Consider the following 15,810-nt stretch of genomic DNA (forward strand, 5'->3'; position numbering starts at 1 on the left):
TTAAAAAGAAAATCCGTGTAAACAGTTTTATTTTCTTTTCTTTCCTTTGGGGGTCGAGAGTAGAAGACCATATTGAAAATGGTTAGTGGCTCTCATATGCATGATTGTTTATTTAACTTAGAGCCCATATTACTTTGTCTTCTGTCTTGAGTTGAATGCTTGCAGATTCCAGCTTAGTCCAATGCACGTGCACTATTATTATTATACACATCGTTCGGTCATGCAAGTGAAAGGCAATAATGCTGATATATGATGGACTAGTTGAGATGAGAAAAGCTGGTATGAACTCGACCTCTCTTGTTTTTGTAAATATGATGAGTTCATAGTTCCTGATTCAGCTTATTATGAAGTAAACATATTTGCAATGACATTTAGAGATTAGAGTTGCTTGTGCCATGCTTGATTAGCTATGAGTTATAATGGTTTACCTTGCGTGCCAACATGCTATTAAAATGATTATGATGTGGTATGATGGGATGGTATCCCCCTTTGAATGATTTGAGTGACTCGACTTGGCACATGTTCACGCATGTAGTTGAAACAAATCAACATAGCCTTCATGATATTTATGTTCATGGTAGATTATATCCTACTCATGCTTGTGCCTGGTGTAAATTAATTTTAATGTATGTTCATGACTATTGTCGCTCTCTCAGTTGGTCGCTTCGCAGTCTTTCGCTAGCCTTCACCTGTACTAAGCGGGAATACTGCTTGTGCATCCAAACTCCATAGACCCCAAAGTTGTTCCATACGAGTCCACCATACCTTCCTATATGCGGTATCTACCTGCCGTTCCAAGTAATTGTGTATGTGCCAAACTCCAAACCTTCAAATGAAATTCTGTTTTGTATGCTTGAGCAGCTCATGTTTCAACTAGGGTTGTATGTATCTTCCATGCTAGGTGGTTTATTCTCAAGAGGAGTGGACTCCGCTCCTCATTCACAAGAAAATGGCTGGTAACCGGGATGCCCAGTCCCATGATCAGAAAGATCAAAGCAAATCAAAATAATTAAACAAAACTCCCCCTGGGCTGTTGTTAGTTGGAGGCACTCGTTGTTTCGAGCAAGCCAGGATTGATGCTTGTTGGTGGTGGGGGAGTATAAACTTTTACCATTCTATTTGGGAACCGCCTACAATGCATGTAGTATGGAAGATATCGCCATCTCATAGTTGTTGTGTTGACAGTGAAAGTATGCCGCTCAAAATGTTATTCATCTCTATTTTAAAATCGAGCTCTGGCACCTCTACAATCCCTGCTTCCCTTTGTGAAGGGCCTATCTATTTACTTTTATGTTGAGTCATCACCTTCTTATTAAAAAGCACCCGCTGGAGAGCACACTGTCATTTGCATTCATTACTATCAATTTATATTGGGTATAACTTGACTGGATCTCTTTTACCATGAATTACAATATTTAGTCAGTCCTTGATCTTTAAAGGTGCTTTGCATTTATGTTTTGCAGTCTCAGGAAGTGCTAGCGAGATACCATCTTGTTATATCATATTGTGATTGTTGTGAGAAAGTGTTGTCATCCGAGTTTTATTATTATTGCTCGCTAGTTGATTATTCCATTGATATGAGTAATCGTGAGACCTAAGTGTTATTGTGAGTATGGTTAGTTCATAATATTTGCTGAAAACTTGAATGTTGGCTTTACATATTTACAACAACAAGAGCAAATAGATTTTGTAAAAGTTTTTCTTTATCACTTTCAGTTTATCAACTGAATTGCTTGAGGACAAGCAAAGGTTTGAGCTTGGGGGAATTGATACGTCTCCAACGTATCTAATTTTCCGAACACGTTTGCCCTTGTTTTGGACTCTAACTTGCATGCTTTGAATGAAACTAACCCGGACTGACGCTGTTTTCAGCAGAGCTGCCATGGTGTTGTTTATTGTGCAGAAAACAAAAGTTCTCATAATGACCTGAAAATCCATGGAGATAACTTTTGGAAAATATAAAAAATACTAGTGAAAGAATCAAGGCTAGGGGGCCCACACCCTGTCCACAAGGGTGGGGGCGCGCCCTCCCCCTTGGGTGCGCCCCCCTGTCTCGTGGGCCCCCTGATGCTCCACTGACGTCAACTCCAACTCTATATATTCCGTCTTGCGAAGAAAAAAATCAGAGAGAAAGTTTCATCGCATTTTATGATATGGAGCCGCCGCCAAGCCCTAATCTCTCTTGGGAGGGCTGATCTGGAGTCCGTTCAGGGCTCCGGAGAGGGGGTTTTGTCGCCGTCGTCATCATCAGCCATCATCCATCACCAATTTCATGATGCTCACCGCCGTGCATGAGTAATTCCATCGTAGGCTTGCTGGATGGTGATGGGCTGGATGAGATTTACCATGTAATCAAGTTAGTTTTGTTAGGGTTTGATCCCTAGTATCCACTATGTTCTGAGATTGATGTTGCTATGACTTTGCTATGCTTAATGCTTGTCACTAGGGCCCGAGTGCCATGATTTCAGATCTGAACCTATTATGTTTTCATGAATATATGTGAGTTCTTGATCCTATCTTGCTAGTCTATAGTCACCTATTATGTGTTATGATCCGACAACCACGAAGTGACAATAATCGGGATACTTCTCGGTGATGACCATAGTTTGAGGAGTTCACGTATTCACTATGTGCTAGTGCTTTGTTCTGGTTCTCTATTAAAAGGAGTCCTTAATATCCCTTAGTTTCCACTAGGACTGCGCTGCCACGGGAGGGTAGGACAAAAGATGTCATGCAAGTTCTTTTCCATAAGCACGTATGATTACATTTGGAATACATGCCTACATTACATTGATGAACTAGAGCTAGTTCTATGTCACCCTATGTTATAGCTATTACATGAGGAATCGCATCCGACATAATTATCCATCACTGATCCAATGCCTATGAGCTTTTCACATATTGTGCTTCGCTGATTTACTTTTCCGTTGCTACTGTTACAACTACTACAAAACTATTATCTTTACTTTTGCCACTGTTACCATTACTATCGTACTACGTTGCTACTAAATACTTTGTTTCAGATACTAAGTTATCCAGGTGTGGTTGAATTGACAACTCAACTTCTAATACTTAAGAATATTCTTTGGCTACCCTTGTGCCGAATCAATAAATTTGGGTTGAATACTCTACCCTCGAAAGCTGTTGCGATCCCCTACACTTGTGGGTTATCAATACCCTACTCCTGCTTTGTGGTGAATTGGCCTCACGAGGGGCTGAGGATGAACTAGTACTGATGAGGACATCAATACCATTGTTACACCCACAGCCCCTACTGCTACATATACTGGACCAATTACTAGAGCTCGTGCACGCCAATTTAATTATCCAGTACTTCCGTTTCTTGGTAATGATTCTAATGTTCATGAGAATATGATGCTTCCTAAATTGGATACGTTTGTTTTGCTTACAAATGAAGGGCCTAGAATGGACAAGAGGGATGATCACTTGTGCAAGATCAAGCATGGAGATGATGGTATGCACAAGGGAAACAAGATTGGAGTTTCAAGTGATGATTTCAGGACTTTGAAGCCACCATAATGAGTGTATGAAGGCTTGGACTAAATATACAAGATGCCACTTCCTAAATTTCCTTCAGAGGCTATTATAGATGCTGCGTCGCCTTATGATTGGGCCAGGCGCATGTAATTTTGAAATACTAGAGTATAGGCTGTTTTTAGAGTCCATGTGTGTGGGGAAACAAGAGATAGGGTTGGTTTCGGACCCCTTCCCCAACGGCCACGAAATCCCCCCCTCTTCCTCCATATATACAGCGCTTAGGACATTGTTTAGACTTTGGATTTTGTTTAGATTAAAAGTTCGCCATAGCTGCAACTTCGCGTACTTCGTTTGTGTTCAATGACCAGACCAAGACGTCACAAAACCCCACCTTGATCAAGAAAGCGTTCCTCTTTTATTCGCAATATCCAGATTGTAATTTCAGTTTCTTGCTTGTTCTTCGTTTGTTTGTAGGAAATAGACCCTCGTGGTCAGGTTGATCGTGCTCTGGCATGGTCAATAACCTCTCGGAGTTGGTTTAGCGACTAAGGCGCGACGTCCTTGCACGTTCATAGTCGGATCATCAAAGTCTACTCCATCAAAAACGATAGCCACCATCTCATCAAAAGACGGGACACCTTTGCTCTATCAAGTGGTATCAGATTTCTAGGTTGCTCGGTGAGATTTTACAGTTTTTCGTAGTTTAGATCGAGTATGATCTTCATACCTACAGTCCATGAAAAAGCCAAAAAAATTAGGGTTAGTTCATCATATCCGAACCAATCTGAGCCTTTGCATAATCTTTTTAGGGTTTTGCATTGTTGAATTTGCGATTGCATCTTCGTGTCTAGTTCTGGTCTTAGTGTCTAGTCCTTTAGAGTTTGGAGTTCTGTTCACAAGTTGTCACGCCGCCGCCGCACCATCGTCATCACCGCTGCCATATACTACCATCGTCATCACCGCTGCCATATACCACATATTCACCGCCATCACGATAATCCGAGTCCACTTCCATCAGATTCAACACCAGTCCATGTTCCACCGCCCTACATATATCCACCACTAGTCCAAGTTTCCACCAGATTCATCTCCGCCACCAGTCCTAGTCCGAGTCCAGTATTTGTTCCTTTGTTTTTGATTTCCAGATCATGCCATACTCTGAGTCGTGACCAAGTCAGACTCCCTAACTTTAGTGCTACCCGCAGTAGAAAAATAGTTCCAGTTTGAAAAAAAGTAAGTCTGGAAAAGTTTTTAGACCATTTGCACACTTCTTCGAAAAGTTTTGTTGCAGAGCAAAAAAAAGAGGAAAAAAGTGAAAAAAAGGTGAAAAAAAGAGATTGGAGTATGATCCTCCCTTGTTTACGTGCAGCGCCGTGATTTTGTTAGTGTTCTAGGATCGAGTCTCTAGCACGGTCTACCCTAGGACCAACACAGTACCATCATTGAGCATTTATTCAACTTTGCATCTCTGAATTGATTATTTCTTACCATTTTTGCTACCATATTATAAGCCTTCCCAGATCCACATACATTTACGTCGTGCATTTAACTCTCCTTGGTAATCGCTCTATCCAAGCATTGAGAGTTTTGACTACAACGGTTGTTGATCACCACCTGCTGTTGGGTAAGAACTGGTAAGAATTTGAGATTTGCTTGATGGATTTGTGACACACCGCCACTTTCTAGCAGTCTGTAGGATTATATTTTTATTTATTTCTATTACTACTAACCATGGCAGGACCATAAGCTGACAAGATTGACTGGGAGAACATGACGAAGAAGGAGCTTCATGATAAATTTCAGCAAATGTTGAGTCAACAGGTGGAAGACGTCATGGCCGGCTTTGGAAAGGCACTGGAGAGAATTGATAACATTGAGAAGACATGTAGCGACCCGACCTCAGACAGTCAAGTCTCTGTGCTTAAGTGCCATCCCTGGATCGGTATGATGACACACATAGTACTCGAGGATTTATAACAGAGGTAAATCACATGTATAAAGTAAAGTAAATACTATTACCTCAATCCATATAGCGGAAGTAAAAACAAGGTTGTGGATTCCCATCAACACCAATAGCAAAGTTGAGTGTAGAAATCGTAACCCTAACGTATCACTTACTCGTCGTAAGAATCCTGCAACATGAGACGTTGCAGCCATGTAGGGCGGTACATTCAATGTACTGGCAAATTCACACCATAGGATAATAATGAATAATAGTTGTCACTACATGCATATTTGGCTGGTGGAGGCTCTAAGTTTAGTTTTCCATAAAGCTAGTTTTTCCCTACAACAAAAGAATAAATTTTATTTAACTACCAAGTTGGTTGAAAATATTGAGAAGGTTCCTCCAACTTAATGCCAAAAATCATTAATAACCCAACAATTTAATTAAGTAACATGATGAGAGAAAATCAATAATTCAAGTACCAGATACTCAAGATGTCCATAACCGAGGACACGGCTAATCATGATTAGTTTGTACACGCTGCAGAGGTTTGCGCACTTTTCCCTACAAGACTCTACCACATCCATGATCGGATGATCGAGACATAGTCTTTCTGAAGCATTAACTCCCTACTCCGGGTAGATAGTACCACCTACATCCCTCTACATCTGCTAGTCTACCGCTTCAAGAGCTCACGCAACTTACTCAACTAAGCCAGAGCCCATAATGGCTTGTGGTTGCACACGGAAGTTTCTAGCATGAATAATCTTATGATCCCTTTGAGCCTGGGTGGCATTCCATAGGGTAATCACACGGGTACTTTGGGATTCCCTTGGGCAAGCACTAGGTGCCCGGGCAAACCACTGGGTGCTCTAGGTTGCCCCAACCATTCCACCCAGATGTGTGTTAAAGTAGCCACCTTAAGTTAACCATTAATAACAACTCTCACATCTGTCATGGATACACTCAATCAATCCAAGTCTACGAGCATAGCATAGTAGTATAAGCATAACATAGAAGTAAATCCCAAGGTTTGAAATAAATACAATAGGTTCCTACCTCATCAACTACTTCCCAGTACCCACATGTTACCAAACCTACTCATGCAATGTTTGAGGGTTGAAACTAGTGCATCAAAACTAGGTATGAAAAATATGATCAAAGTGTGAACTTACCTTGTACTGTTAATGAAGATGATTTGCACTCATAATTCCTGATAGTTCTATTCGTCACACTCCATTCAATCTATCGAGAGTAAGCAATTGCATACATAAGCACTCAAGCATAAAATTCGAAGAAAAGATCTCGGAAAACTTCGAAAACAAGCAATTAACTCTTGCAACAGAACACAATTTCTAACAGGAGCAAAATTGATTGAATTTGGCCTTATCAAAAAGTTTAAGTCAAGAGCTTTGATTTGCAAAAAGAATCAACTAAATCGGAGTTATAAAACTCGAGTTATGAACAAAAGAAGTTTGAATTTAAATCTATTTGAAATCAAATTTTAAACTTTCAAAAATATGTTTAAGTTGTTTATCTAGATAGAGGAGATCATAACAAAGAAGTGGGCGTTGGCTTCGTTGAATTTGGATAAACGAGTAAAAAGTAGGGATCATTTGAAAACCAGGGGCTAATGTGCAAATATAAAACTACGGATAAGTCCCTGGCAGAAATTAAAAAAAAATCTATCGAGCAAACGCTCGCTACAGAAACAGAATCGACCAAACCATTCGCTATAGAAGTCTAAATGACGAATCGTTCGCTAAATAACTAGTAAACCGAGATTTAAAAAAAACCCAAAAAAACCGATCTAAGGTTCGGCGGTTTTATTGGTTCGGTCGGTTCGGTGAGAAAAACCGCGGCGGCGACGACTACGACGTGCTCCGGCAAGACAGCGCGGGCTCCGGCGATGGCGCTCAGCGGCGGCGGCTTCACGTGGCAGCGGGGCAAAGCACGGGCGGCGGTGGCGTGAAGTGCGGGCGGCGACGAACGACAAGGTGTGGCGGCGGCGGCGAGATGCGGCAGCGGCAGTGAGATGCGGCAGCGGCGGCGGCGAAATGCGGCATCGGCAGCGGCGGTGGACACCAGCGGCGGCGGCAGCGCGATGCGAAGGGGAGAGGGGGTCGAGGGCGCAGCTTAAAAAGGGGGCGCCTCGGGTGCGTGGAGGAGGGGGAAGGAGGAGGCCGGAGGCGGCACGGCCTCCCATGGCGGCGTGGCGGCATGCCCGAGCGGGACTCCCGCTCGGGGAAGGAGAGGGGAGGCGCGCTGGGCTGGGCTTTGGCCTGGCCCAGTTGGAGCTGGGCCGGCCCAGTCGGCGGAAGAGAATTTTATTAAAAAACATTTTGCAGACACCAAAAATAAATAAAAGCAAATAAAATAAAAATATAACATAGGCATATTATATATTAAAATTTTCAGAAAAATATTTTCTACCACGTGCACTTTATTCTAGCTTGAAATAAAATCATCAAAATGTTAAATAAAGCAAACAGTGCTACTGGTGCAATAAAATCCAATAAAATCATTTTAAAAATACCAAAATAATTTCAAATTTATTTCTCTCCAATTTTCTATTGTAGGGAATCATTCTACCCTATTTTCCATATATTTTATTTTGGAGAAAAATAACTTGAATAAAACCCAAAAAACTCAAATTGAAAATAATTTCAAAGGGACTTTAAATTTGAATTATTTGAAACTTCCAACTCATATTTCATATGTTTTGAAGAAGTCATTTTATCTTCTCTCATGAACATCATTGAGTTGCTTAAAGTTTCTGAACTGAAAATGTTTCCAAATGAAATTCAAATCTTTTCAAAACCCTTTTTCTTTTAATTAAATGGAAGAAGTCGTATCATCTTCTCTCTAGAGTTTTGTATTTGAAAAGAATTTGAATTCATGGAGATCATAAATGCAAAATGAAAGTTTGGGAAGTCCTTTTACTCCCTCTCATTTAACTTCCATAAAGTTTCAATTTTCACTCAAGTTCACAAAAGCAACCAAACAATCAATCATAACTATCTATTTAATATAACATTCCAAAATTTAGAATTTTAGGATGTTACAAACCTACCACCCTTAAAATGAATCTCGTCCTTGAGATTTGGAGAGGCTAGCAAGAAATAGGTTATGTTTGAGGTCTTCTCAAAATCCATCGATCGTCTCCGGGGTCTCGGGTGCTACCACCCTTAGAAGCATTGATACGGTTCCATCAAAACTCATACACTCCATCCTTATTGTTGACAGTGTCGATCTTCTCAGATCTTCAGGATAATTTCTTCTCTGGGCTCTTCCGGTGGGGCATAACCTTTTTCCTCAATTCTTGTATCCTTTTATCTTGGTAAGGTTCTTCCGAGACTGGATCTTCTTTGCTGATAGGTCTGGCGCCAATACTAAACAACTATCGATATCTCATGGCGGTCAACAATTTATGGTTTCTCCTGCAGAAGACGGGTATGGGTTGAACCTCATCGTATGTCCTACGATTGGCAACAACTGCCTTGTACAAGGGAAAAATTGTCATACCATTCTACGGTTCAATTTGGCTTAATATTGCCATCTCTCTACTATAGGTAAGTCACTCAGATTTACCATCCCACATAGCAAGGCGAATAATAAGAGCAAGTCGGTATGGTGATCAATCCATCCTGAACCCAAATCATTACCTTGTATATGGTTTATAGAATCTCGCATTCTAACACTTGGTCATCCTCACAAGCATTGCAGAATTTCTCTTGTCAACGAACCAAGTTCGGATAAATCCATGGATTCTGCAAGCCAAACAAACATCTATCATTCCTTCACAACTCTCAGGTTTTGCGTAACTACTATAAGATCGTTTGTTGATAAAGGCATATCGTCTTCCAGGTTTTTTCCTTCAACAAGAGTGTGCTTGCTTCTTGGCAGGTCCTGGAGCCTGTGGGTTATGGCCCATCTCATCACTTGTAAACCTTGAACTCATCATTGGGGCAACTGATCATTATTCCAACATCCAACTTCCTGGCATTCTTAAATCCATCCAATTGTATTGTCTCCCTTCCTTATATTGGTACCAAACTAAGACGTGATTACTCAGACTCATCATGGATTTACAATTTCTCCATATTACCTAGCATTATACCTCCTTTTTATCCAATAGTACTTCATCCCTTCATATTCTTGGGCTATCACAGATACCGAGATAAAACTCGTACTTATTTTGTCTGAAGTCCACTTCGTAGAATATCATTATCTTTTCCAGGGGTCAAGGGTCCTCAGAGGGTACTACCACCCTTGAAATGCACAAATTTCTCCATAGACCATATTTCTCATATCCTCGAAAATGGTCAAATTCTTTCTTCATAGAGTAACTACTCATAAAATCCAAATCAGTACCAACGATGCTAACTTTATTGATTCTCAAACTATTACAATCTCCTGCATTTCCATTACATGCCTCAACTCAACACCTCAATGTAAAAGAAACTAGTACTACTATATTTCTTTTTTGACACAACTATTTAGCACAAGCCTCCTTCACATTGGGACAATCCCTAGCAAAGTTCCCTGCTTCACTAGAGCAGAAACACATTACTTATGACAACTCTCGAGGTTTCCTCATGATCACATAGCCTCCTTGGGTCCTCGGCTTCCTTTTTGGGCAACCATTGAAGTAGTTCCCTGAATCTTTGCACCTGAAACAGGTGATATGACTCAGGTCCTTCCTGGAATCCAATCTATTTCTCTTCCTGGACTTTTCCATTCTAATCGGGGCTTCTATTTCCTGTGGGTCATACTCTACTTCCTCTGTCAGGAATTCTACTAGATCCCCATTCAGACAATTCTGGGAGATGTGTCCTTCTTCTCCACATGAATAGCAAGACTTGGTGCAGGGTTTAATTGGGTTTTCTTCGGGTGTGTCCTCCACCTCTTCCTTCATCACAGGCTCTTCTAAAATTTCCATGAGGGATCCTTTCATTGCTTCTTTCTTCTGCTGGTTGGTTCTTGTGAGAGCCTAGATTTTTCCCTTCTCTCTCTTTCCGGACTTGCCTTCTCTCTCTTTTCCAGACTTGGGTTTTATCGTGGTTTTTGGCCTGGTTTGAATTATAGTTTGAATCATTTCAAATGGACTTGGAACTTGGGCATATCCTTGACCTTCACCCACGTGACCTATCTTATTTACTCCTCTGAGCAATCCTCAAAATAATGAAATGAATATTTTTCATAAAAGAAAAATATTCATTTCTCTCTCTCAAACTCACTTCAAAAGCTTGTGCTCCAAAGCAACCTCATTTTTTCTTGCTCAAAAATATCCGAGATAAATCCTAAATATTCTTAGAACCTTAGCACACGTTCCCATGCAAAAATATTACATCACTTTTTGTAATATTTTTGCCGTGGAAAATCTTTTCACTTCTGGACCAGAAATGCACTTTGAACAGCAAGTACATTTTTCTTGAGCTTTTGGCCTTGTACTTTCTTGAGCTTAAGCACCCTCCTAAGTAGCCCTAAACCCCAGGAGATCAGCCCTAATGGCCTTCTAGAAGGTGGACAATCTTGGCGACCAAGTTTCTGGACAGAAACTTGTCAGCTTAGTGGAGTCAAGTCTGGTCGGCCTGGGCATGATCCATCAACTCCCCTAGACTAAACACTGCATGGTCAAGAGCGTACACAAGGTTTGGCCGCTCCTGGTCGTCGTTTTGACCATGCCAGCTTGGTGACCGCGCGTGGACACGGTGCCTGGCATGCATCTCGACGCGCTCTGGCTGTCGCCTTGCTCTCTGTTTCACGCGTGCTTGATCCAGCGCTCGCCGCTGACTGCCGCACCGCGCCACAAGCCCCGACCCATCACCCTTGACCGCTCCTTGGCGCTCGCCGACGCTAGAGCCGCCGCAGCAAGCACGGGAGTGTCACGGCCAAAACGCCACAGTGCGCACATGCACTTGTCCGCTTCCCCAACCGCCTCCGCTGCTTGTCCGCGAGCGTGGGCAAGCTTCTACGTTGACGCTGAGCATTTGCCCCCTCTCATTGGATCTTCTCGTCGCCGTTCGCCATGTGTTCAAATAGCCCCGGTGGCGACACGTTCCCCCTCGCTCCGGCTATATATAGCGCTCCCCTCCTCGATTTCTAGCCAAGCACCACTCCACACCACCTCCACGAACACGTAGACAAGCAGAAGCCCAGTCGGGCAGGTCTCTGGCCGTCGCCCCGACCAGAGGACTCCGGCAATCCCTACAGTCCAGCCGCCGTGCTCCGGTGCCTCTCGAGCTCAAGCAGCTGCTTGGGTGGGCATTGGGGATCTGCTGATGCTTCCTGGACACCGTTGAGCCCTCAGAGCCGCCTCTAGCCGTCGTTTTAAACTCTCCAGGGAAACCCGTCCACCACTATAGCTTGCAAGCTCAACTGCGAGCAGCTCCGTCCACCTCTCGTGAAGCCACGAGTACGGGGAGGTGCGCCTCGAGCCCTGCTTCAATCCTATCCCTCTAGCCTAGCCCCAAACCCCCTCGTCGCCGGCGTGAGCTCCAGCGAAGCCCCGGCTCTCTCTGATCTCGCCCCCCTCTCTCTCTCATGATGCGCAAGACCCACCTGTCGGTCTCACCACTCGCGCCCGAAGCAGTACGAGTGGAGGTGTATTTCTGTTATACGCTTTCAACGTCACCTCCCCCCCCCAGATTTTTGTTTAATTCAAATTTTATTCAGAAATTTGACTGAACTTTGACCAGCCACCATTTCTAAACCATAAGTCCAAATGATTAGATTCTTTTTGCATTGTCTTTGTTTCAGAAAGCTCTAGCAGCACACCAGAAGGTGGAGGTTTCCTTGCTGTCTAGAATTTCTGGTGATTTTTAGAATGTGTTTTGATAATTCTTTTTGTAGTTTAAATTCTTTTTCAGAAGGAGAAGCTTGTCTTGAAGCAAACCAAGAGGTGTGTGATCCTCCTCTACACTAAGGCAAGCCACACCAGAATTTGGATGGTGTTATTTCAATATCTATGATTTTCTACTTGAATATGAGTTATTATTTGCATTTAAAATTTGATAAATAACTTTGGTTAATTTCTAGTTACTTTACCATGCTTGATATGCTTGCTTTAGTTACTGGTTGAATGCATGAACTTGTTTGGCTAAGTAGAGTAATATTTTCCACTATGCTTATTGCTATGGAAATTAATGATATTTATTTTACTAGTGATATTTTTATTTAAATAAAGAACTAATAAAAATATTGCTGGATTATAAAAAAGAGTTATAACCACAGAAGTTTTGATTCTAAGTATTGCAAGATGCATATATTGTTAAGTTTGATCCATGAATATGAGTTGTTTGTTTTGCATGACGAGTAGTTGCATGATTCTTTTGGGGGTATATCATGTTGATGATAAAAAAGTTTTTATCAAAGCTAAACTTGATTAAGTTCAACTTTGTCGGATATCGGGTTCCAGCAAAACCCTTAAGGTTTGAACTCTGGGGTGCGCACGAAGATCATCTCCCTATCGATTCACGTCCCAAAACCTCGCCGCGGTTCTAAGCTAGCACGATGAACAATGCAAGAGACACGAGGTTTATACAGGTTTGGGCCACAGTTGTGGTGTAATACCCTACTCCTGTGTGTGGTGTGGTGGATTGCCTCTCGGGCTGATGATGAATAGTACAGAGGAAGAACAACCTCGCGAGGGGTGTTCTTGTGGTGGTGGAATGCGAATGAATCCCCCCCCCCTCTACTATGGTGGCAAGCCCTATATTTAGAGAGGCCCTGGTCCTCTTCCCAAATATTGAGCGGGAAGGGGGCCAACAACGGCCATTTTGAAAGGGGACAGCTAGTACAAGCTATCCCGACTAAAGGTGGTCCTCGACTGCCAAAGGCACTGGCGATGACGCCATCTTGGGATCCACGGTGACCTTCGTCTTACCGTCCTTCTGGTCTTGGTCTCGTTGCACCAATATGAAAACCTTTGCTTGACGCCTTGGTACTCCGTGCCTGTGCTTGCCCCCTTTGCACCAAAGAGGAAACGAGGACACTGCGCAGGCTGGCGCCCACCTGGTCTTGATCGTCATGGCTTGCGTCATGAGCACCTCGCGAGGTACCCCTTGCCTTGATCTCTCTGCCTCCTCGCGAGCCTGCCTGGTGAGGCCGCCCCTGAGGAAGCCTTGTGTCGTCCGCCCCGCGAGGCTTGGCCCCTCGCGAGGGTCTTGAACTTGGGTTGATGAAGACGGGCCGTACTGGGCCGCTGGTGAACCACGCTGCAGGCTACTGGTAAGCAAGTCTGGGGACCCCCATTCCCAGAACGCTGACAGTAGCCCCCGGGCCCAAGGCGCACTCGGACTTGGCTTAGCAGCGAAGCCAAAGGGCAAGTGCGGAGCACCGCGGTCCCCAACAGCCTGAGGCCTTGGTTGACGCATGGCGACTGATTGGACGTGGGTGTCTCCGCTTCCCCACGCTCCCCAAATATCCGCCTGGCTAGGCGGCTACGAAGCTTTACACAGTTATTTCCTCTTTGTTGCCCGCGTGCTTGCTGTTCCCCTTTCTTCCTTGAGCCTCCGTTTCCGCTTCCAATCCGACCTGAGCTCTGCCTCCTCCATCACCATGGCGCCAACTAACAAAGAGAAGGGGAAGAAGCCCGTGTCCTCATCCAGTTTGCCTCCGGCAATCGAGCTCGCCGTCGGCCGGTCGCTGGTGCTCAATCTGGAAGCCTTGGACAAGGTCCGCTCCGTGCTCGCCGCCAGCTTCAACGAGTGTGGAGAGACTATGGTTTGGCCTGTGTCCCATGCCTCCGTCGACAGGATCGTCACGAAGGTTTGATTCTTCGCTGACGCCCTGTGGGCTGGCCTGGTTCCTCCTTTCTCCACCTTTTTCAGTGCGGTGCTTTCCCATTATCAGATCCATATGATGCATCTTGACCCTCAATCCGTTACCCTTCTCGTTGTCTTCTCCTTAGTCTGTGAAGCCATGGTGGGCATTGCTCCTTCCATTGCCCTCTTGCGTCACTTCTTCTCCTTGCGCCTGACCGACCCCTTGCAGTGCTCAGGGTGCGTGAGCTTCCAGGCCGTGGTAGAGACGGCTGCCTCAGGGATTGATTTTAGTCTTCCACCTTCCATGAGTGGGTTCCAGACGCGGTGGTTGTATGTGGATGTCGGAGTGCCCAGCCCCCTGCTCTCGCATCCGACATTGCCTGCTATCCCCAATCTGGGATGGGGCCACGAGAGGCTCGCGAGCCCCCGGCTCTCCTTCGTCTGGCGCCGACTATGGAGATTGAGAGAGCTCGATGTGACTGCGCCCCGGGTGGTGAAGGAGTTCCTTCAGTGTCGTGTTGCTCCTCTCTAGCGCCACTCCCGACCAATGAGGGCCCTCACTGGATATCAGGACCGCATGAGGATCCAGGAGACGGAGCTGGCACCCGAAACGCTGAAGAAGGTGCTGAAGGTCTTGGCTGGCAACCCCTCGCCGGGCGATATCCGGCACGGGGGCAGCCTCCTGTATCTCTGCTCGGGCGGGGCCGAGTTCGTGAGGCAGATGCCTCACTTCGACAAATGGGGGTTGCGCCCGGCCAGCCTCGTGGGGACTCGCAAGAATCCCGTCGCCGTGGCTCCCTTCCCCGTCGCCAACACCGATCTTGCCCCAGGAGCTGGTGCAGGGAGGCAAGCATCGCTTGAAGCTGGAGGCTCTGGTGTTGTGGTGCCGACGTCGCACGGGGCTCCCGAAGCGTCATCCTCCGGAGCTTATGAAGCCCGCCCTAAGGCGGTTGTTGATGTGGAGACGCGACCTGCGACTCCCGAGGCCGGAGCCCCCGAGGCCTCAGCAGGTCATAAGGAAGCGGTGTCTGATCGCTCCTCCCAGCTCGGGGCCCCTAAGGTTGGCTGCCTGAGCACTTCTTCATCTGTGCCTCACGCCGGCCCTCATGTTGAGCGCCTAGGTCGGTTCCGCATAGATTTCGACGCCCACCACAACAGGAAGGAGTCTTCGAGTGGCAGCGAGCGCCCCTGCCAACCGTTGAAGCACAGGAAGTACTTCGCCATAGATGAGTAAGTACCTCATTCTTGTAGTTCCTCAATCGATGGCCCCTTTCCTGGCTGTAGCCCTTTAGGATCCCTCCTGCCAAGCCTGCGGAGTCTGCCAAGAAGTAACTTCCTCCGGCCTCGCCTCCATTGTTGGCCTTGAGCATCCCGAGCTTGCGTGCTACCCCTGACGCGAGTCCGGCCAGATAAGTGAGCCGGCCCGCAGGGTGCCTTGAGCCTGTGCCCTTCCCGTCCTTCCTTCGTGACCTCGCCCGGGGCACGACCAGCTTGCCCAGGGCTCCTCCTCTGAACGTGGACGGCGAATGGTTGAAGTCAGTCCTTGGCTCTTCTCCTGGGGATGGATCTGGGCCGGCCAGGGTCCCTTGTGGAGCCCGT

This window comes from Triticum dicoccoides, chromosome 7B (genome assembly GCF_002162155.2).
Source record: "Triticum dicoccoides isolate Atlit2015 ecotype Zavitan chromosome 7B, WEW_v2.0, whole genome shotgun sequence".
Lineage (NCBI taxonomy): Eukaryota > Viridiplantae > Streptophyta > Magnoliopsida > Poales > Poaceae > Triticum > Triticum dicoccoides.